The 24,521-nt window shown below is 42.1% G+C and overlaps 1 long non-coding RNA gene across 3 annotated transcripts in view; it reads right to left on the reverse strand.

Annotated features, from left to right (window-relative positions):
- Nucleotides 1-24,521, reverse strand: part of LOC109275829 (uncharacterized) — a 233,007-nt gene that overhangs the window by 70,029 nt on the left and 138,457 nt on the right. The window contains exon 6 of one of the 3 annotated variants that reach the window (XR_002084394.2): nucleotides 11,187-11,851. The exons of 1 other annotated variant lie outside the window; for it this stretch is intronic. This is a non-coding gene — a long non-coding RNA (uncharacterized LOC109275829). Of the gene's footprint in view, nucleotides 1-11,186; nucleotides 11,852-24,521 lie in introns of those variants that run through there. One more of the 3 variants, XR_002084397.2, reaches the window with a different exon arrangement.

The raw sequence follows: 24,521 nt of genomic DNA on the forward strand, positions 1-24,521 counted from the left end.
ATTTTTTATTAATTAATATATCAAATTATAATTATAAAATAAAATAATTATAAAATCAGGGGCGCCTGGACAGTTCAGTTGGTTGAGCATCCAACTCTGGATTTTGGCTCAGGTCATGATCTCACAGTTCCTGGGATCAAGCCCCATGTGGGGCTCCATGCTGACAGCATGGAGTCTGCTTGGGTTCCTCTCTCTCCCTCACCCTCTGCTCCTCCACCACACACACACTCTTTCTCAAAATAAAAAACGTTCAAAACAGGGGCGCCTGGGTGGCTCAGTCGGTTAAGCGTCCGATTTCGGCTCAGGTCACGATCTTGCGGTATGTGAGTTCGAGCCCCGCGTCGGGCTCTGTGCTGACTGCTCAGAGCCTGGAGCCTGTTTCAGATTCTGTGTCTCCCTCTCTCTCTGACCCTCCCCCGTTCATGCTCTGTCTCTCTCTGTCTCAAAAATAAATAAATGTTAAAAAAAAAATTAAAAAAACAAATAAGTAAAATGCATATGTAACTTAGAAAAGAACACACAGATGGCATTCAGTGATACAAAATGTCGTCCTTTCAGAGAAGTGATCAGTGAAAGAGGATGGAAAGCTTCATGGAGGAGGTGACATTTAGGCAAGAATATATAAGACGGATGAGAGAGGAGAAATAAGTGAGGTAAATAATATGAGCCAAGAGGCCCGGACTCCACGGCATCTTTAAAGTGTTGTGAGTCTCAAAGCCACAAACAACCCCCACCAGTTCAGCTTTCTATAGAATCCCCCGTAGTTTGTGGGGACGTGACGGTAGAGCTGAGACTGGCCCACCCAAAACGAGTTCTCTCTGGGTGCATCCCATCACTCTCACATGCACAAGTCCAGGAGATTCAGCCGTCTAGTCTCTCCCCTGTGTTCCCTGCATAATTTCTGCCTCTGAGTTACAGGAAATTTCTTTCTGAAAAGCCATTTGGAGACAGATTGTAATATAATGCTCTTGAACATTCCACTCTACCAATCGATAAAGGCAGCCCTCAATGCAGAAATAATCAAACACAGGATGGAATCTAATATGCACAAAGCTGATATTTTAACTAGACCCAAGAAGCTCAGTGGTTCTTTGCTCAAAGCTGGGGCCTGCTTTGTCTTCCTGCCTTTGTCTTATATTTTTATATACTTTTAAGGTCAAGCTTTTTGAAGTAGCTTATAGTTATTTTATTCTATTTTAGTCATTCAAGGTTACAGCCAAGGTCAAATCTACATAAAAATAAGCATGTTGGCAACCAGCAAAGAATATGTTATTCTAGGAAGAAATAAAATGGCAATTGTGACCCTGGATCCCCTGCCACACCCTCCTCACACTCTCCTTTGACTCTTTAAGGAAGAAGGCTGAATGCTCACACCAGTATGTGCCAAGCAAATCAGAACTGCTTTCTTGGGAAAGATAAGCTTTTCTAGTAAAAAGACATCCTGTCCTTGCTGAATCACCATAGGATGGGGGATGGGAGATAGCGCGGGGGACATCATTTGCATTCTATAATCTGGATTAGGAGCAAGATGGGAAACAGGGTTTCTTCTCATTGTTTCTCTTCTCACCGTGATTTTGGTCACCTTCCCTTTCTGGAACTCTTCTCTGGATATGTCTCGTGGTTATCAGATCAACATTCTGAGCCTGTGCTTACAAACCACCTTGGAAGATGCTAAATACATCTTAGATAATAATGAGTCATAAACAGCAACAACCTCCTCTGCGTAAGATTTAAAGAAAACCATTCTCACTTCAGTCACTATTTAGTCCTTAAAAAGGTGAAAGGATTTATAGTACAGTGACTAAAGAGATAGGAGCCTTCAAATATTTCACAGCTCAAGACAGCATTCAGAAGATTAGTGGGTAAAGGGATTTCAGTGTTACCTTTAAGTGAAAAGTGGTGTCATTATGATTTATTAAATTGACGCCACTCTTCCCCCCCTCACCCCCACCCCCGCTATATGATCGTATAATTATAGAATTGGAAGAGGACAAGTGACACTTCAGGTCTGAACCGGGATCACGGAGGTTCAAGAATGAAATGATAATTCAAGGATTTATTCTCTCAGGAGTAGGTTTATAGAGGAAGTGTTATTTGCCAGGCTTGAAAGGCCAGTGTGTCATCGGAAGTACTGAAGTCACCAAAGACTTAGGAGTGATCCAGTTAAGGGGACTCCTAAATTCTTAACCGTGGTTAATCAGGAATAAACACAGTGGATTACTAGTCAGCAATAAAACAGAATGAGCTACTGATACTCCAGACAACAATGATGAATCACAAAATAATTATGCTCAATGAAAGAAGCCAGACAAGAGTACATGCTGTCTGATTCCATTTATACAACTTTCTGGAAAATGCAAACTAATCTACAGTGACAGAAAGCAGATCCGTGGTTGTCTGGGGTAGGCAGGAGGTGTGAATGGGGGCAGGAGGGAGGAATTACGATGGGGCACAAGGAAATTTAGAGTTGAGTTATAAGATCATTATGTTTATTGTGATGATGGTTTCATGGGTATACTCATACTTCAAAAAGTATCAAACTGTAGACTTTAAATATAGGCACTTCATTATTTATTGTAGGTTACCTCAATAAAGCTGATTTTAAAACTCAGTGATAGAAAAATAGGGGATGAGGGATTTGTCCAGGAATGAACACGAGGCAACTATGGACTGTGTCTCCTAGCATAGCCCAGACACTTTTATTGGTGTTTACTCCCATCTGGTATCAACCTAGTACCTCAAAAATAAGTTCTTGTCCTGCTACTTTACTTTGTATCTCTAAGAAAAGAATTATACCTAAATCACATTAAGTGGCTTATATGATAACCCTTATTACTAAGCTATTTTGACATCTAAGGAAATTCTTATTTGGGAGAGGAGGTCTATCATCATTACCTACCTATGGTTTATACATCGACAATGTTTGCAACCCAGAAACTTAATGGTCTTTATTGGTTGCCATAAGAGTTTTGGTGGGAGAGGTTTTCTAACTCTCAGTTCTCAAATAATACATGTAATTGTGGGAAAATAATGACCACCTAGACAATTGACTTGGTTCCTCCAAAAAGTTTGTGGCAGGGAAGTAGAAGATAAAGACAGAGGGAAGATATGTAAGGCAATAAGACGCCGCTGGTAGGATCCTTGTTCAATCAAATCAACTGTAAATAGTCTCCTTTGGGACAACTGGGCAGTTGATCTAAGTGTGTGGGACATGACAGAAGGAATTTCATGAGTGGGAAAATGGCATGGCTACTCATGGAAATATCTACAGGGCCTGGAGCTGTGTAAGAAGTATAAGAGGAGATATCACTGAGGTCTGGGATTCCCTCTAAAAGAAGGAAAGTAAGGGAGCAACTCTTATGGTAAAACTCTTGATAACTGCTCAATCTGAGTGATGGCATGTGGAGTTCAGTATATTATTCTTTTTACTTTTGTATATATCTGAATTTTTCATAATGAGACCTGTTAAAAGACTTTGTTCAAGTACTTAGCACATTTTAAAAAGAGGAGGGGCTGTAAATCACAGTGATGATCAAAGAAATAACTGATCTGCCAGTTAGAGGATGTCGTGAGGGGATTGGCGGGGGGGGGGGGGGGGGGTAGGGGTGGGTGGTGGGTATGGAGCTGCCTCAGATCTCTTTCTAGAATTGACTGAGCCTCACTGAGTGATCTTGGAGAAAGTCCCTTACTCAAGTAAAACTGGGGAAAGTTCCTGGCCTGACAGGTGTAGGTGAGGATGTTGCCTTTTCTGCAGCCCCAACTGGATAGGGAAGAGCTATTCAAGGGCCTCGTATTCTCAGAAGAGTCTTTGTGAGCTATGATGTTTCTACCCTATCCAAACTTCTCCTGGATCAGATGACAAGCAGGCAACCGCGTCATTGTGCTCCTGTCCCCAGTGAGGCTGACTTTCCCAGAGTGACTGAATCTCAGAAACACTGCAGTTTTTTTCTGGTGTTTTTGGAGTTAGAAATCCATCTCTCTGTGCTGAGGTTCTTTATTACTTGTGCCCCCCTCCCTATAGCACCGCAGACAAGGACCAGGCGACAAGAATGAGTGAGATGACCCCAAATAAGCTCTCCCTGTACATTTACAGGGCCAACCATGACTTTTCTTAAGGCCCACAAATTATAGGGAGGCAAAGGGTGGAAAAATCCAGAAAAAAAAAAAAAACCCAGAATACAACCATACCACCCATAAAAACATGCGAGATGGGAGGGGAAGATGCCTATAATTCTACTGGCTTTCAAATGTATTTATTTAGTTCAATCATTTATGAAACAAAACCCAGAAATTCCAGGCATCTCTCCTAAACAAAAGAACCACTAATGTTTGCTTCTGGTCAGCATGTGAAACTTGGTTAAAACCCAAATGTTAGACATAGGTTCCTAAGGAAGGTCCCTCACAGGCCAGAGCTCAGATATGGAGTGCCTGCCACACGCATTCTTATCTAGCCCTCAAACTAAGAGTCCAACCCAGAGTTACCAACAACTGAGAAACTGTTCAGGAGACACTCCTCCTACCTATGTCAAGGGGAAAACTTCCTCCAAAACAATCACTGACAAAGAAGTAAAGATAATTATTCAAATCATGGCACTCCTAAGATTTTCTAGCTGACCTGAACCCCCCAAAGAAATCTTGATTGAGATGATCTAGATTTCACAATGTTATCAGTCATCAACAGATTTCAACCTTCCTTGAAAGTGCTTCCAATTGTTCCAGGGGCTAAAGCGACTTGAATCAACACTGGATACAGCAAAGAAAACAAACCACTTATAAACTCTCCCATACCTGCCAAAACTGGAAAGCTATAAATAGGGGGGAGCAAACACTGTTCAAAAATATTTCTCAGGGAGAAAACAGGCGGAAAAGAGTGAATAATTTTCAAAGAAGTAAGGATTTTTTTTTTCAAGTTAGTTCAGTCTGCAACTTGGAATTTCTATGGCAGTAAGGAAGCAAGGAGAACAAACCCAGCCATGATGATATGTTTCCTACACCCATGGGAATGCTGGAGGGGTATCCGCCTGATTGAGACAATGACATTGTATGCTGTATTGATAAAGAGTCACCTCATTTTCTTTGTTAGTCTTCCTACTGCTTTTGACAGAAGGCAGTGCTTTTCCAATATCATTGTCCTTTTGTACTTTTAAGAAGATAGGTTTTTTTCTCCCCAGAGAAAGCTGTTTGTCAAGGTCGTTGGACCACTGAACTAGAACTCGGGTTCAAATCCACAGTAATTTCTCATATAGAATTATTCTTTAACCATGTAGTCTGTTGTCATTAGTTTCTCAAGCATTAAACTCTAGCATTACGTGCTCACTGTTATTGTTCCAAGGGACAGAAATCTTCGGAGTTTAACGATTTTGCATGTGAATCTTGCTTCTGTCATTACTAGCTGTGTAACGCAGGGCAGCTTTTTATTTTTTTATTTTTTTAATATATGAAATTTATTGTCAAATTGGTTTCCACACAACACCCAGTGCTCATCCCAAAAGGTGCCCTCCTCAATACCCATCACTCACCTTACCCTCCCTCCCACCCCCCATCAACCCTCAGTTTGTTCTCAGTTTTTACAGTCTCTTATGCTTTGGCTCTCTCCCACTCTAACCTCTTTTTTTTTTTTTTTCTTCCCCTCCCCCATGGGTTTCTGTTACGTTTCTCAGGATCCATATAAGAGTGAAACCATATGGTATCTGTCTTTCTCCGTATGGCTTATTTCACTTAGCATCACACTCTTCAGTTCCATCCACGTTGCTACAAAGGGCCATATTTCATTCTTTCTCATTGCCACGTAGTACTCCATTGTGTATATAAACCACAATTTCTTTATCCATTCATCAGTTGATGGACATTTAGGCTCTTTCCATAATTTGGCTATTGTTGAGAGTGCTGCTATAAACATTGGGGTACAAGTGCCCCTATGCATCAGCACTCCTGTATCCCTTGGGTAAATTCCTAGCAGTGCTATTGCTGGGTCATAGGGTAGGTCTATTTTTAATTTTCTGAGGAACCTCCACACTGCTTTCCAGAGCGGCTGCACCAATTTGCATTCCCACCAACAGTGCAAGAGGGTTCCCGTTTCTCCACATCCTCTCAGGGCAGCTTTTTAAACTCTACCTGCTGCAGAAGTGTCCCGGGTGGTTCGCTTCTCAGAACCCTTGATTAGTTGATCCAATTGTCGATTCGATCGTTGAAAATAAATCTATTTTGAAAAAAATCTGAGGGGACACACTTGCATCTTTAGTGTAATCTACCCCACCACTCATTTCCTCTTCTATAAATTGAAAGTTCAATGACTGTGTGTGAAGTGCTTGACATAATGTGCGGCAATGTATAAGTATTCACTAAATGCTGTGGTTACTTTTAATAATAAACACTTTCTGGTTAGAATCACAGATCAGTCACTTCCCAGGTTAAAGGCACTTCATTTATATGAACATGTAGGAACACAAAATGACAAGAAACATCAGACACATGTCTATGATACCGTCCTGTCAGTGGTTGGTGGAGTCATTGACTTTATCCTCCTCTCCCACAGCCTTGGCAACCCCACTTCAGAAGTGATGCTTTGTTTGCTCCCTCACTAGTTTCCTCCCTTCCATTTGGAATATGCAGCCTTCCCTTTTGGCTTCTGTCTCTATCCACAAGACCAAGAGTATTCAGAGCCTGGAATTAAATGCTAAGGTGGCCCTGCTCTCCATGCCCAAAACTTTGACCTTGCTGCAGTCACTGATGGATTTGTCACTATATAAAGGCTTCTCAAAGTCAAGAAGAAAGTCAGGGGGACTAAGGACTGCCCGTGGACCCCAGCACACTGAGCTGTTTCACTCCTTTCCAAGAGCATTTTTAGAAACATGCCATTGTCTAGTTTACATAAAAAATGCAGCATATGTGGCCCACCTAAATGTCTATGCACTCTTTATAAGTCATTTTTAGCGTTTTTCAGCCTTTCTTGTCTCAAGGTCTAGACAGCCTACAGAAACACAGCGGAAGAATTTGCTGTAACTCAATGGGCTGCTCTTCCAGAGGAGATGGGTAAAAGGATGTGTTACTCTGGATTATCCAAGAAGCAGATGCTAAAGTGGGATAAAACATGCCAGGACGCAAAAAGGGAGATGACTGTGAGAGACCATGTATAGGGCGTTGGCATGGCTGAGAGTGGCAATGCAAGTTTGACCCAAATAGAGCAAAGGGGGCAAGCGGCTTGGATGGACACTCCTAGATTGCCCTGCAGTCTTCAAAGGTTCAGCCAGGTGCGCAGGGGGGCCTTGAGTGAAAATCAGCTATCAGAGGAGTCCTGTGTCACCCAGGCACAGGCCTGCCTTGGTTTCCCTGCTGTCTACAGTTGTTGGCTAGGACTAACCTGAAGAACGACCTCAGGGCAAACAGGAGCCGGACCTCAGGTCACAGCAGTGAGGGTCAATTTTGCTCCCCATAGTTGGAGGTCCACAAGGTGCGTTCCCATGGCCACCCCAGGAAAGATGGTCACTAACTACCTAGGATCTCTTACAGAGACCTCGGCAGCTGGAGAAGGGAGAAAGGCTGTCTGAGGAAGACAGGGAGAGTCCCTACCCAGATCCCCAACACACACACACACACATACACACACACACATACACACTTTACATACGCAAACACATGCTATGGATACACACACACTATGGGAGACCTATGTACTCCGAAAGGCACAAACAGATACCTTTCTACAAAATAGTGTGCATCAGACCAAGTCCCCTCAGTTCTGTGGGCTTGGCGTGCTGGCCCAGGGACCACTCGGTCATGCCGACCTGGTTTTTCACAGCCAGCTCCTAAGCAGGGGGTTTGGTTTGCATTTCCCCTGGCAGGAAAAAATGCCTTAGCAGTGGGGTTGGTTGAAGAGTTTAAAAAAAAAAAAATAAATAAGGAAAGAAAGAAAAGAAAAGAGAGGGAGAATAAGAGAGAAAGGCAGAGACAGAGTGAGAGAAAGCCAAGAGTTTCTGGTTCACATTACGAACCTCAGTCTGCACTCTTCCCCAAGCAGAGTAAGAACCAGGAGAACCCTCCTTAGCTCCATCAAATTCCCCCAAAGGGAGGTGGCCTTGGCAGTTTGGGGGAGGAGACTTCCTAAAGTAGTTAAGTCCATGAAATGTCTCTGGGAAAGTCAGCGGGGTCTTCGCGGAGCACTTCCAGAGGTAAGTCCTTTGGGTACCAAAGCCCACCCTAGTGGCATCACCCTGCCTGCGAGACACATAGCCGAGGGGAAGAACAGGACTTCCACAGGAGACGCTGGAGAAGCCCTTTGGTGGCAGGGGAAATGGCGTCTGGGAGACTGGAATACAGAGGGAGGCCAAGCCGACCAGAGCCGGACAAGTGGCCAGAGATGCAGCAAGGGCAAGATTAAGGTCTAGGGAGCCCCTTTAGAGTCTTGATTGCTGTCCCAGGAGCAAGAGGAGGCTATCAGAAGACTTTAAAGGGGAGAAGTGACATGACAAGTTTTGCATTCTGAAGAAAAGAAACCATTCTAACCGCAGTGCAGATCTGACCCGGAGACAGGGTGGGAGGGAACGCAGGCGCAAGCATAGGACAAGAGATGGTGGTGGCGCTAAGCAGGATGGTAGCGGGGGCTCAAGAGATAATTAGGGGGCAACATGGAAAGGAGTTGGCAATGACTCAGATGTCGGCTGAGCTAGCAGGAGTGACTCCTAGGTTTCCGGCTTGCACATCTGGCTGGGCGGGTCTGCCTTCACATAGACGGGGAAGAGGCTTGGGATGCAGGTGGGATGTGTGCCTGTGAGACACCGGGGAAGAAATATCAAGGAGGCAATGGCTTACATGGCTCCAGTTGCTGACCGTGGGGTGAGAGGGTAGCCCATGTTGCATTCTGTCCCACTATCCTAGGATGGGCCTGGTGGGGAGGGAGGATACCCCAAGGAAGAGAGCCAATGGGGTCAGGGCAGGAAGCTTTTTGCAACTCCTTAATTCTCTCTCCAGATCCACCGGAGCAGCTTTCTACACTGAGTGCTTCAGTTACGGTGCTCAAGAAGGTCTGCGCTGAGTAAACAGGGCTTGAAAGTACCTGGTTAGCAGAGGATCAGAGGGGGCCTAAGAGGGGGCTCTTGAGCCCTTGATGGCAGGAAGTCCTGGGGCCTCGTATTTGTTCTTCTTAACCCGAAATGTGAGCTATCCGTGGTCTAAGAACACTGCTGACCTTCACCGCGATTTGGTTTCCTGGGAACCTAAAAAAGCACAGTGTGTTCCTGTGCACGGACACAATGTTATCTTTGGCTTGGCCTGAGGCTGCCCCAGGCACCAGACAGTCCGGATAGTGCTTCTGCCACCTGGAGGACAGAGCGGGGATGGAGCCCGGGCCTCCTGCGTTCTCCCCACAGCGTAGGGGTACAGAGGCTCTGGGGGGAGCAGGGAGACGCGGACCTGGTCTCCCGCAAGAAGCTGTGCAGATCAGTGTCCACAGCTCCAACGAGGGCTCCCAGTCCCAGAAGTTGGGTTTGGGCACCAATGCATTCCTTGAGAGACAACTGGATCCCCTTTTCCCATAGATGGCTCCCACCATGGGTCCTGCCATCCAAAGGGGGATAATGGGTGGATGCACCAGGGCTCAGTCTGGTTTGTCTGTTGTTGTTGTTGTTTTGGTTTGTCTGTTTGTACATGTTTTAAGTGTTGTTGGAACTCTTCCCAGCCTGGGATGAGGACAGATTTATCCTCTGAACTGGGGAGAAGCAGCTAAAGAAGGCACCTCAGACCTCATGTCTCCTCATCTGGGATCTGTCCATATGCATGAAGCACGTATTTTCACCTGTTCAAGAGTTCAGCAGTAAAGACTTTGCCTCTGTGGGCAAGACCTGAAGTTTTCCTGCCTTGCCTATGACTGGGTGGGGGAATTATATTCCGCAGCACTCTTTGGGAACCCATTTGGCCTTGCTACCAAAGTTTGTCTTCTAATATAGGCCTTATCAATACTAAAGGTGACTTAAAAATCTTGATCCGCCCCATTGCTATGTCTGTGTTGAGCAAGGAACAGGAGTGCGACTTAATGGGCCCCTTAAATTTCTGACATATTCAGACTATCGAATATATCAAGCCTTAGGGATCTTACTTTGGCTTAAAAGTGAAACATCCTCCCATTTGAGAGCATTTGGCTCTTTCAGAGCATTGAGTTTAACCTTCCAACTGCCATATCGAATACGATCTGGGAAAGGGATATAGTAGATACTTTTTTTCATCAGTAAGGGTGAATTACTCATAGAGCCATTGCAGTGCAGAAAAAAAACGAAAGAAAAAATGTTTTTGTGTTTTTCTCTGCACTCACAGACTGGCCGCGCAGCATTCTCTTCCACTGGCACCTCCAAACCCATTTCTAGCCATCTCCACTCCCCTACATCCCACGGAGGTTGGCCTGTAAGGTTTGCATCAGTGGGCTTCTTCTCTTGGGTTTAGTCATTGGAGGGCACTGGTAGGAGATCAGAGGGTGGGAGAGAGTGAGGTCAGGGCATTTTTGACTTCCCTAACTCCTGATAGTATAGTACTTGGGGTCTCAACAGAAAACAGAGTACATTAAGGGTCAAACCACTGACGGTCAAATTCCTCCCATCAAACGGTTCCTCTCCCACCTTATAGCTCTTGCTAGGTCCCAGTAACTCCGCCCTCTGTCTTGCCCCTTCAAGCCTAGGGGTGGCGATGCCACTCACTGTTTCAGCCCCTTGGTGCCTCACTGCCCCTTCTGACCCCCTGTCCACACCTCTACAAGTAGTTCCCTTTTTCACGCTCTTCAAATATTGCCCTTCATGTACTCTGTTTTCTGTTGAGACCCAAGTACTATACAACATTATAAACACTGGGGCAAAAGACATCAGACTTTCAGTCGAGATTTCCAGCCGTGTTCACCCATTCCCTGCCATGCACATCAACCAGTCACCTTCAAGAGAGATGCCTCTTTTGGATGCCCTGCCGCTCACATGCATATCTCCCTGCACAGATACCGTCTATAAGCCAAGTCAATCAATGCGCAGGGAGAGCATAGCAGCAGGTGAGTGTCTGCATCCTAAAGCGTGTGAGCTCTGCATGACTTAGAACCTTTGCCATTCTAGAACTCTTCAACCTCCCTGACATTTAGAGATGAAAAAATGTGATGTGATTATAAATTTCACAGCGCCTTTTGCATGCCTCTCAATATCCACTGAAAATACAAATAATACTGTTATCACTATCCCATGTGTATTTGAAAAACAGACTTTTATTACCCCACCCTCCCTCCTACAAAAAAAGGAATTGAGGAAAAAATGACATGGCTTCAAAGTATAACAGTAAGCTGAACTTTTCTTCAGGAAGAATAAGAAAAATGTGGGGCACCTGGGTGGCTCAGTTAGTTGGGCAGCCAGCTTCAGCTCAGGTCATGATCTCGCGCTTCGTAAGTTTGAGCCACGTCCTGCACTGGGCTCTGTGCTGACAGCTCAGAGCCTGGAGCCTGCTTTGGGTTCTGTGTTTCCCTCTCTCTTGCCCCTCCCCTGCTTGTGCACTTTCTCGCTCTCTCTCAAAAATAAATTAAAAAAAAAATTTTTTTTAAATTAAAAAAAAAAAGAAAGAAAAATGTAATGTTTTTATGCCCTCCTGAACTTTGCACTAGATGTGCTATGGAGCAAAACTCATGACTCTTTATTTAATTAGAAACTCTTTGCCGTGTGCAATACTAAATGAATTGTTGCGATCAGATTTGGAGTTCATTAGTCTTGGTCCATTTGCTTTCAGAGTGTTTGTTGAATATTCTGGAGTTTAGGTGGGAGGAACAGTGAAAGGTGCTTGTCTTTGTTGGACATTTTCCAGTTCGTCCTCAATGTGCAGAAGTTTGGCCTTGCTGATTCTGGACAATAGAGAATAACGCACTTAACCATTTATTGAGCATACATAATGAGACAGATACTGTACTAGGCATTTTACATGTGAAATCTCCAATATTCACCATAATGGGGCAAAAGGTTATGATCATTCCCGTTTTACAAACTGAGAAACAAAGCAATGAAATGATTTCTCTACAGAGGTAGAGTTAGTGAGTGTTGTTCAAGATTGGGATTCAGGTTAAAAACCTCTAAAATTCTAAAATACTTCTGTCAGTCTGCCATTAGGTCCCTTGTTTTGGGGCAAAGACACCGTTTTAACTTTGTCACTAACTATATGATTTTGGATAATTCTCTTTACCTCTCTGGGCTTCAGTTTCCTCATCAGTAAAACAAAGAGGCAAAGTTAAAAGAAGTTTAAGCTCTTAGGGTGCCTGGCTGACTCAGTCGGTAGAGTGTGAGATTCTTGATCTTGGGGTTATAGGTTCAAGCCCAGCATTGGGTTTGATTACTTTAAAAAAAATTTTAAAGGGGCACCCAGGTGGCTCAGTCAGTTAAGCATCCAATTCTTGATTTTGGCTGAGGTCTTGATCTCCGGGTCATGAGTTCAAGCCCTGCATTCGGTTCTGTGCTGGGCATGAAGCCTACTTAAAAAAATAACAATAAATAAAATAAGTTTAAGCTCTAAAATAATTTGATACTAATATTTATATAAAAAAATATTCCCTGATAATAGGTTGTATTAGTCAGGATTTGGTCTCTCTAGTTACATAGGCTAAAAGAAAGTAATTCAGGGATTTAGGTATTTACACAAGTGACTAGAAGGGCCAGAGGAGCAGATACTGGGGAGGTCTGGCAGGAACAATTCCCACAACAACTCTCCTGATTAGCAGGTTGGGATGTGGGACCCCTGGATGAGAGGCAGGTGTTAGGCAAAGTAACTATGGACTCAAAGTCAAATAGCCCTTGGGAACAACTCCAGCTTTTCTATTTTTGAGTTGGGCAATGTATACAAACTCTTTGAGCCTTAATTTCTTCAGCTATGAAATCAAACAACAAATGGGAAAATACCCATGACAGTTATTAGCACATAGTAGCTAGTCAATCAAGCTTTTCCCTCTCCTCATTCCCTGGGGGTGCAAATAAGCTTGAGACTAGAGGAGGTGGGTAGGGCAGGCTGAAACAATGGGAAATAATGACAGAGAGGTAATATGGAGCCACAGAACAGAAGTCTTCCTTAAAAAAAAAGTAAGTTGGGGTGCCCCGGTGGCTCAGTTAGTTGAGCCTCAGACTCTTGGTTGTGGCTCAGGTCATGATCTTGAGGTTCGTCTTGAGGTTCGTGAGTTCAAGCCCTGCGTCAGGCTCTGCACTGACAGTGCAAAGCCTGCTTGGGATTCTCTCTCTTCCTCTCTCTGCCCCTCCCCTGCTTGTGTTTTGTCTCTCTCAAAATAAATAAGTAAATAAACATAAAAAAAAGTAAGTAAACAAGCTTGAATTCTATAGGCAATAGGGCTGATGACAATTTTTGGGTAGGAAAGTAATAAGAGAATTTGGTGCTTTGGGCAAAAATATGGCAGCCATAGTCAAGAAGCAAGTTGTTCTCACAATGGTTGATAAGAGATGCCCGCCTTTGCCAATCTCTTTAAAAGAATGTTCCTTTCAGTTTCATGGAAAATGCCCCTTGGGAAGCCATAGAAGTAGACTTAAGTCCTTACTGTTGGGAAATATTTAATTGAAACAATGCTTCCCACTGTTAAGCTTGGAAGTAGATTATATGTTCCCAAATAGGTGCAATATGGTGGGTCTGGGACCTATTCCCCCTGAGTCATAGATAAAAGGACTGAGAAATAGAGTGATCATGGTAAGACAGAACTGATATAACTTCAAGAAGACTGTGTCCCCCAGAAGGTAATTGCATAATGAGAAAACAGTAGAGATCCTCCAATCTGCCCAGGCGTGAATTTGGGCTGAGAAATCATGTGACCCCCTTAGGAACATGGCATCTGTAAAACCACTCAGGATCTCAAATGATCACAACTCAAATGAACCTGGACATAGAAAAAAGAAATCCTTTCCAATTTCAAGACATTTTAGAGCTAAAACACACTTTAGATTGTATGTGGTAGTTGCTTAGAAGTAGATTGTATCCTCTGAACAGGTGCTTAAAAAATTTGAGTGCTTAGGAAATTTTGATAAAAATCACACATCATCTACCTCCAAACCCTCATGTTTTAATAAGGTAACTAAGCCCAGAGGGTTAGGTAATTGGCCAAAGGTCACCAACTAGATAGCGGCAGAGTCAGAATTAGGACTCAAATCTCCTGACTTTCAATCGAATGTTTTAGCCTTCACTCTGTCTTGCCTTTGGCTCTTGTTTCTGAGGGAACTGGGTGTCCATGCATCATGGTGTTGCATATAAAAAAAAAATCAACTCATCTCTGTTTCTGGGATCAAAAGTAGGCCATTATAGGGGCGCCTGGCTGGCTCAGTCCAGTCCTGGCTGGTGTCCAACTCTGGATTTCTGCTGGGGTCATGATCTCGTGGTTCATGGGTTTGAGTCCCACATTGAGCTCTGTGCTGGCAGTTCAGAGCCTGCTTAGGATTCTCTCTCTCACTCACTTGCTCTCTCTCAAAAATAAGTAAGTAAACTTGAAAAAAATAGGCCATCATAGCCATCTTCCTAGTCCTCTGTGAGGTTCTTGGGACCCAGGGGTCTTCATGATGACATCTTGGAGGGGAAGCATGACTCCTATAATGCACCCAAGAGAGTCACACCAAGGACTGGCTCATATGGTCAGGCCAAAGAACAAGTTCCAGGGTGGGGCTCCTCAGTATTCACAGTTTTCTTCTGAACCCTTTACTGTTACTCATTGTATTAAACATTTCCTCTGTTCTCGGGTGTCAAAACATGAACACCACAGAGGCCAAGTAGGGTCTTAAAATACTACTAACAAATCTTACACATATACAAGAGACCAAGAAAATGAGATAGAGAAAGAGGGTAAGGGGGAGAGGAAGGGAGAGAATAAAAAAAATAATAATAATAAGGACTAGAGGAGAGAGAAAGTAAATAGATGCACATGCCAATAAAGCCATTTTTTCCTGGGCCACACCCTCCATCAGAAATCTGAAAGTCGGGCTCTAATTCAAGAGCTCTGAAGATGTTTTGAGTTTCTTTCCATAGTTTCTAGGCATCTGATGCTTACCAAGTATTCCCATACGAAACTGTTATTCTCTCAATTTGGTAACGATTATTGACAAAGACCAATTGTCTCTATTCTTCCCTGTAGGTAAAGAGTGACTCACTAAGGCTGAAGGAGAAAGTCCCACATCTCTAAGAGTTAAGAACCCCCAGCCTAACAATTTGCCATAGTAGTCACTCCTGCCAATGGGAGCAGCTTGCCACAGTTCAGTCAGCGGTAACAGATGCTTCACGGAGGGTGGCCCTTAGTGACAGTATCCAAGAGCAATGACTCATCTCACAGACAGTAGAAGCTCCTCTGTGAACCGGGGGACAACTGTCAGCACTTACTTAAGTCAGTGTCCTTTCTAGGTCTCAGGGCTTTCAGCTCTTCTAGTAGTTTCTACACTTTTAACCAGAGGAAGACTGCATATGACTCTCCCAGCTCCACTTCTGAGACCAACTCCCAACAAGTTCCTGGTACCCTTTGATCAACAATTCTGTATTTTCATACATACCCTAAAGAAAAATCTCATCCGGGTTCACAAGGAGACCTGACAAGGCTAGTCACTGAAGCATCGTCTGTGATAGAGAAAAACCTGGGAGCAACTTAAACATCCATCCACAGGAGATGAGATGAATCAATGCTGCTGGCCTTGCCAAATGGAATACATGCAGTAGATAAAATGAATGATACATAGATAAATGTAGCAACCTGGATGAATTTCAAGAATGAATTTTAAGAATGAAGAAGAAAAGCAAAATATAGTAGCATTTATATAAAGCGTGGAAGCATGCAAAATAATGCTTTTTATTCTACACTGAGAAAGTGAGTAGAGATCCAAAGAAAATGGAAAAAAAAAAAAGCCATGAAGACATTTGGGGGAAGAATGTTCAAGTGGACGAAAAGCAAGGGACTAAGGCCTGAGGTGAAAACACGTTTGACGGGTTTGAGTAAAAACAGGCAAGTCAGTGTGTCTTGAATAGAGCACACAAAGGAAGGGAAAGGGTAGGAAATAAGGCCAGAGAGGTAGCCAGATGTCAGACCACAGAGGGCCTTGTAGGTGCCATTGTAAAGTTTTGACAAGGAAGCTTGTGGTCTCACGCTTAAAAATAAAGTCCAATGTTATGTCTTCCATTGACAGCTGGGGGATACTAGGGAGGCCTGAAATGGCCATCCATGAGTTCCCCTCCCCGTCCTGCTTCTGCGGAATAGATGCCCTAGCCAAACAACTGGCTTATCATGGACAAGGTGCAGTTCTTGCTTATCCGTAAATTATTCAACCAATCACATCCTCCTGTGGGAATCAGGGGCATCACAGCCTTGATACTACAAAGCCTGCCTCCCACCACCCCTGGTTGTTCACTCTGTTTCTGGTGCAACCACCAGGCAGGCCACGCATGCCAGGCAGCGTGCTTCCCCAGACTGTGAGTGTGCAGTGACTAATAAACTGTCGTCAGTCTCATCTGTCCAGTGTTGGGTGTCCTGTGTTGGAGCCATTAGCCACACCAGGGGCCCAAGGTGGGAACTCCTCCTTCACCAATGGGATGGATAGGCGATGATGCTAACAGGGTCACATGATCTGATTGATGCTGTAAATAGATGCTGGCTACTATGAGATGAACTATAAAGAGGTGAAAGCAAACACAGGAGTCCCAAACACAAGGTTGCGCACCATCCAGACATGGTCGTTATTTCACGTAGACGAGAGTGGAAGTGGTAGAGGGGAGAGATGGCTGGATTGGAGATGGACTGTAAAGGTGCAGGCAGTATGATTTATTCAGAAAGTGAATAAGTGTGAAAGAAAGAGAGACATCAGAGTCAGTGCTTTTGTTCTGATAATGGGTTTCCCTTTATTCCTATGGGGAAACCGGGAGAAGGGCTGTTTCGCGGTGAATCTCCCTGTTTTCAGCAAGCTATTGCACAAATAAGACTCAAAGGGAAAGGGTCAAACTCATTTTGTGAGGCTCGTCTAGTCTTGACACCAAGTCCAGTTCAAGAAGACAAACTATAGATCAGTTTCACTCATGAATATGAGCACAAAAATCCTAATTAAGATACCAGCTATCAGAATTCAATAATTTATTTAAAACATAAAGTATGGTCAAATAGGGCCCATTAAAGAAAAATGGTTCAGGAAGAGAAAATGTAAAACTATTAAAATAATTCATCACGTTGACTGAGTAAAGGAGAAAAATCACGTGATTAGCTCAACAAATGCAGAAAAAGCATTGGATCGGGGTGCTTTGCTGGCTCAGTCAGTAGAGAATGTGACCCTTTTTTTTTTAATCAATTTATGTTTTAATTTAAATCCAAGTTAGTTAACATATAGCGTAATAATGATTTCAGGAGTAGAATTTAATGATTTATCACTTACATATAACATCCAGTGTTCATCCCAGCAAGTGCTCTTTTTAATGCCTATCACCCATTTAGCGCATCCCCCCAACCCACCTCCTCTCCAGCAACCCTCAGCTTGTTCTCTGTATTTAAGAGTGTCTTATGGTTTGTCTCCCTCTCTGTTTTTATCTTATTTTTCCTTCCCTTCTCCTATGTTCATTTGTTTTGTTTCTTAAATTCCACATAGGGGTGAAATCATATGATATTTGTATTTCTCTGACTGACTTGATTTGTTTAGCCTAATGCATTCTAGTTTCAACCACATTGTTGCAAATGGCAAGATTTCATTCTTTTTGATCACTGAGTAATATTCCATTACACACACACACACACACACACACACACACACACACATCTTCTTTATCCATTCATTAGTCAATGGACATTTGGGCTCTTTCCATACTTTGGCTATTGTCAATAGTGCTGTTATAAACATTGGGGTTCATGTGCCCCTTCGAATCAGCATTTTCTTATCCTTTGGATAAACACCTAGTAGTGTAATTGCTGGGTCATAGGGTAGTTGTATTTTTAATTTTTTGAGAAACTTCCATACTCTTTTCCACAGTAGCTGCACTAGTTTGCATTCCCAGAGCATGTGACTCTTGATTTTGGGGTTGTGAGTTCAGCCCCACGTTGGGTATAGAGATTATTAGAAATAAAATAAAATCTAAAAAGAAAAAAAGTAAAAACACTGGATAAAATTCAACATCTAAGTTTTTAAAATAAACTCTTAGAAAACGAGGAATAGAGGGGAACTTCTTTAACTTGATATAGGCTTTCTACTAATGATCTATTGCAATCATCAAATTTAATTAAAAAATTTTAGATGCAATTTCCTTTTAAGTTAGGAACAAGACATGAATGCCTTGGTGTTACCGCTACTCTTTAACAGAGTTCAGGAAGTCCTGGTCAATGCATTAAGTAAGACCAGGAAGGAAGGAGACCAAATTGTTACTATTTGCAATTGTAATACCATGATCAAATGCTTAGAAAACCTAAGAAAAGTAAACAATTATAATTAAAAGGGAGTTCAGCAAGTTTATTTCATATATATATATATATATATATATACACACATATATATATATACATATACATACACACACACACACAATACACACACACACAAAATTAACAGTGTTCCTATAAACAAGCAATAATCCACAGAAAATATAATAGAATATAAAATCCCACTCATAGTAGCAACAAAAAACTATAAAGCATATAGACACCAACCAAAGAAAACACAGAGCTTTATAGAGAATAAAATTTAAACTATTAAAGCACATATATACCAGAAAACCTAAATAAATGGAACATTAAATATCATGTGTATTAACAGCTTGCTGTAACATCACATAGAGTTAATTCTCCCTTGATCAATCTCTAAATTCAATGCAACTACAATAAAAATCCCAGAAAAAAATTTTAAAATAAAAAAATGGATTCTAAAATTTACGTGGAAAAATAAGAATTTTCAAAGGGTTAAGGTAAAACCAAAAAGAAGATAAATCAGGTATTAGGACATATTGAAGGAAATGAAGAAAACCTTCGTTGATAAAGCTAACAGAAGTGACAGACTTGGAGAATGACAACAGCTAAAACCCACACATAATTAAGTGTCAAGATGTGGAAAGAAACTCTTGTAATTCAGTTAAGTCAATATTGACAATGAAATGAGGGGCGCCTGGGCGGCTTGGTCAGTTAGGCGACTGACTTTGACTCGGGTCATGATCTTGCGGTTCGTGGGTTCAAGCCCCGTGTCAGCCTCTGTGCCGACCACTCAGAGCCTGGAGCTACTTTGGATTCTGTGTCTCCCTCTCTCTCTCTCTGCCCCTCCCCCACTAGCTCTCCCCTCTCTCTCAAAAATAAATAAACATCTAAAAAATTTTAAAAAATGAAGTTCAAAGCAGAGAAAATGGAGAGAATAACCCACACTAAGAGAAAATAAGACAAATCAAAGAGTCATAACCATAAACACCAGCAAAGTTAGGAACCACAGGAAGGAAAAACAAAACAAAACAAAACAAAACAAAACAAAACAAAACAAAACAAAACAACATGGGCAAAGATATAAATAGTCAAATCACAGGAGGGAACCCCAAGTGGCTAAAAATTATATGAAGAATGTACTACCTCACTAGCAATCCAATTGGTGTAAATTAATGTGAAAGTGATATGCCACTTAATACACAGAGATTGGCAAAAATTAGAAAGCCAGAAGATAACTAGCGCTGGTAAGCATGTGGAAAAACAGTAATCCTCGTACAGCACTGGAGGAAGTACAAAGCAATGCAGCCTTTCTAGAAACAACCAGCAATGCTTCGTGAAAGTGAGATGCGTACACACGATGACCCATAAATCCTATTCCTGCATATATAATTCAAAAAAAATCTCATTTTAAGTGTGGACAAAGATATATTAGAGGGCGCTCATGCCAGATTGTTTGTGGTAGCAAGGAGTTGGAGCCAACCTAAATACCCATTAATAAGGGAAATCTATAAAGAAAATGTGTGGTATAATATGCTGGAATCCTATGTAACCATTAGACACAGTGAACAAGATTTTCACCTAACAACATTGACGAATCTCAAACTGTTGAGTAAAGAAAGAACGAAAAAAGATGAGAATTGAATCTTGATGGCAATTATGAAAATCAAAAACACTGATGCATAATAACATTCGTTTTCAAGGATATACATGTCTAGATAAACACAGGGAAGGGGGACTGCAAAAATAGAGACACAGTACAGCGAGTGCACATAGAAGGAAGGAAGGGATACTTCAGATGGAGGGGGAAAATATGAAAATAGTAAGAGCAGCCTCACCTGGACTGATGTTGGTAATGGGTCATGAAGAGAAGAGTTTTAGTAACTCAATTCTGCCCACCGGAGGCCTAAGAAAGGCAAAGCAAAGAAAGGAAAAGAACCAAAAGGTGGGTTGAAAAATCCTTCTGGCTGATCTGTTACTTGGTGTTCTGAACTGTCTGTCTTCAGAAAAGAATTAACCCATTAGCTAGGATCCAGTCAAGGAGAAGGTGTCTTCCCCAGGACAGTCACTTGACTTTTTAAGCCTCAGTTTCTTTACCTGTAAGTAACAGTCCCTATCTGCGAGGTCAAAGCAGATTGAAACAGCTGAACCATGCACATCTCTGCAGGGTGTCTGCTTTCAAGCAAGTGCCCCATACCTGGCAACCACTGTTATTTGGAGATACGGATTATTAGACCTTGACAAAATCTGATAGGTGACTGAGTCAACGCTTGTTTCATAACTATGGGACCAGGTGACCAGAGGGATGTGATTTCCCCGTAGTCCAGAGAGAAGGGGGAGAACAGAAATGAGACGCCAGGTCAACTCACGCTGCATCCAGTTTTGTCCACTACCTCTCTTGCCTCTCCCGGCTTCCTCGAGAAGATATATATAAACTCATTTTTCTGGGTCCAAGAGGAATTTATGATTAAATCCATATGGTTGTCAATATTTCTGGGCAGTGGGACATTGTAGAAGGAACAGCAAATACAGAAAACAGAAAAGACTATCACATCAGCTTTTTTAAAGGACTTAATGCAATTTCCAAATCAGGCCAGTGATTGTCCAAAACTAGGAGGAAAAGCACCTATGGGATCAGTAAGAGGAAGTTACAAAGCAGATTATTACGGATCAGGGTGTAGTAAGCCAGCAAGCTGTGCATTGTACCTTGAAGGCCATCATTCTGAGACCCTGCAGTGTAGAAAAGGAAGAGACATTTAAAACCAGGGCTCTCCACCCATCCTCCAGAAGAATGCCTTAATTTCTTGGTCTCCCAAATCACATGTGAACGCTAGCAAGCTGCAGCCAACAGCGGGAAGACTTTCGTTTTGATGGACCGCTGCTGTCCCCGCAGAGGCGTCAATACCATGGACCATTATGAATACATGAGAACGGCGACCTTGCAAGGCACGGCCAGGATTAGAACATCAGTTTCAGCCATACCGTCAAATATAGTGAGAGTTTACATGGGAGCTGGCATCAAAACAGGATGGTTTACAAGAACCCAAATCTTGAGAGTCCAAAGCCAGAATCTCGATGATGCCTTGGTATAAACAGCATTATTATTTAACTAAACAGACTCTTGCCCTTCTTGTTGACTTTTCCCCTTCCTCTCTCCTTCGGCTACTTTCTATTATTTCTTCAAATGCAAAAATGTAGAGCTTTTTGGTATTTGCTTTGTAATCCAGTACATATGTTTCCATCTCTAGGGGCAAACACTAGCACTGTATTTCCCCTCTCCTATATGCCAAAAGAAAATCAAACATCTTCTGTTCGCTGTCTGTTATACTGTCATTCTATCACATTTCTTCTTGTGAACTCTGAATTCTGCCTGTAATCTGTTTTAACCCTTTCAATAGAAATGACAACTCAGAGAGATGGTCATGTCTGTGGGTAACAGAAAACAAATCATTAACTCTGTGTGTATGTATACTCAAATGCCAGGCAAGGTTTCCCCCCAAAATCACTCCTTGTGAGAAGAGGAAACCATTTTATATTCAGAGTCTCCTACAATAGGGTGTTCGTATCATTATTTTATTTTGAATAACACAGTTCTTTTCAGGGAAGATACATTATCTCCAAACACCCTCAATCAATGCAAGATTCAGATGTTTAGAAGTGAAATCGGTGAACTTTAATACATATTTAATTATTCTTTCACTTAGGTGAATGGCCTCACATTTGCAAGAGTGGGTGTTAGTGTGAACAAGCCTTTTAAATATCACTTTTTACAGTATTACAGTAAGTGGCCACATAGTGGATGTTGAGAATATGCAACGGCAGGAAGGAGAAAACAACTATCCCAATGCTAGATGCTGTTACTTGGGATAAACTGAAATGTGAAAGTGACAAAAATAGGACTATAGTAATATTTCTTTATGTGAAATATAAAATATATAGAAAATGCTATTCCTGTATCAATTTTGTAAGTCCATAAAATGATTTTAAAAGTATACATGACTAAATTGATAAATTAAGTAATTATAAGTAGAGGGTTGGTGTTTTTTGCTATACCTCTCAAACTTTCGGTGGAGGGAGGGGGCGGACTGACTTGGAAAATGGAAAAGGGTCTCATATTTGACATTGGCTTATGTTAGGACACATGTGGTAAACACACAGAGTAGGGCCGAATCCTAACTGAGGTCCAAGAGAAAAGAACAGCCAACACATTCACAGCAAATTCTTTTCTTTCCCTCGTGTTACTGACAAATGTTTACCTGAGTCTTTATCTTGATTCTAGATCCTTAGTAAATGATGGCTCTTCCCTACCCATGACCATGCCAATTTGTGAAACAAACACTCTTCGTTTTCTAGAAGAAAGTGGGTGAGGTGCTATTGCAAAGGAGCCATTTTAGGAGACCCTATACATTTCTTCAAAGAATGCCAGTCACTGACCAAAGCTGCTTGGAAAGGTCTCTTTGAGGACTGCCTCCGGAGTCAGCTCACACGCCAAACGATGGAGCTAGGCTCTGCACTTTATAGACAGCATTTTTTTTTTTAACCCCAAATGGTTATACTCACGCCATTTACCAGATTGGCCTCTGGATGACTTTCTGCTCTTTCCAGAAATCATTAAATCCACTCCCTTGCCCTGGCTCCCATCCCCCACCCCACCCCAAAGGATGAAGACTTGGCACAGAGTGGAACTGTCAGAAAAATGCTCTGCAGGCTCTGAAGACAATTCCACGAGAGGAGTTCCAAATGTTTAGACGAAAACAACACAATTAGAGTAAGTATATGACCTCCCAACGAGAATGTGCTGAAAAGAGACAACATTCCTTTGGGTTCTGAGTTCTGGGAGATCTAGTTTTAAGAATCATTTTTCTATTCCTACGTCACGTTTCAAATTGATAAGCCTTGCATTTCACACCAGGTAGCCAGGTTTAGCAAATAGTTTCATCTGCTGACTACTTAATCGAAACAGAAAGCCTTAAGCTCCTTTTTCTTCTCTTCTTTTAAAACTAAGACCATAAACCCAAGCACAATTGACCTGCTTTGCCCGTTAGCTTGTTTAGCAGAACAGCGGGACCGTCACCCCAAGTAACAACACTAGAGGCAGACCTGTAGAGGCAAGCATGTGATAGCAGTGTATGTTAGCCAACTTGACAATAAATTATATTTACAAAAAAGAAGAGAAAAAAAATTAATTAAAAAAAAAACCCCAACAACGTAGGAGTCATGATTCCTCATCTTCAGTTACTCCTTTGCGGAGGTCCTGAAAGCCACAGTTATATGGACTTGTCTTGTTTGCAGGCCTGGCTAATACATCTTCCCTCTTACATTCTGGCCTTCGTATGCTGCAGCCTCTCCATATATCATACTCCGGTTTTAGTCTTTGCTGCGTGGTTATTTGGTCATGAATTCATTACTATTCATTTTTCAACATAGTCTCTCAGCACATAAGCTATTCCTTGTTGGGAAATTATGCGGCTTTAGAAACTTACTTTAACTCTTTCAAGCTACTAGGATATTACTTAGTAAGTTCACGGAGGCAGTAATTTCCCATGTAAGAGCAGCTGACCCCTTCAAGGTTGTCAAGTAGCCAACTTGAGAATTGATAGGAAGATTCAATAAATGCAGACTTAATGCAACCAATCCCAGTTAAGAAATAAGTTACTCTGGGGATTTAAAAAGAGAAAACGAGTCCAGGGAAATTGGCTAATTCTGTTGGACAGAATTCTAAAATTAGGGAATGAAGGAAAACAAATTAGACTTTCACATATTTGGATTTTAGAAGAGCATTTGATTCAGAAAAGTAATTTCACAGATAGATTAATTCAAGCTGGGTTGACTATTTGCAGACTAAAATACATCATTCTAGTATGATACTCATTAGATTCACATTTCCCGTTACCTCTAGAGAGCGCATATTGCCAAATGCAGGCATTTAAGATAAGCCCTTTCACTGTGCAAAAGTTTTAGGAAACTTTTTCCAGGAATTTAACCCAGAGGAAAACCCAACAGAAACAAAAACAATTTACATTTGTCCACAGTAGAGCATTTCTCTGGGTTCTGCCAGACATTTTTTAGATATTCTCAAATCAATCCCTCATTCCTACCTCTGGCATCTCACTACAACAATACC

Source organism: Panthera pardus, unplaced genomic scaffold (assembly GCF_024362965.1).
Source record: "Panthera pardus isolate Hobbes unplaced genomic scaffold, ASM2436296v1 HiC_scaffold_2, whole genome shotgun sequence".
Taxonomy (NCBI): domain Eukaryota; kingdom Metazoa; phylum Chordata; class Mammalia; order Carnivora; family Felidae; genus Panthera; species Panthera pardus.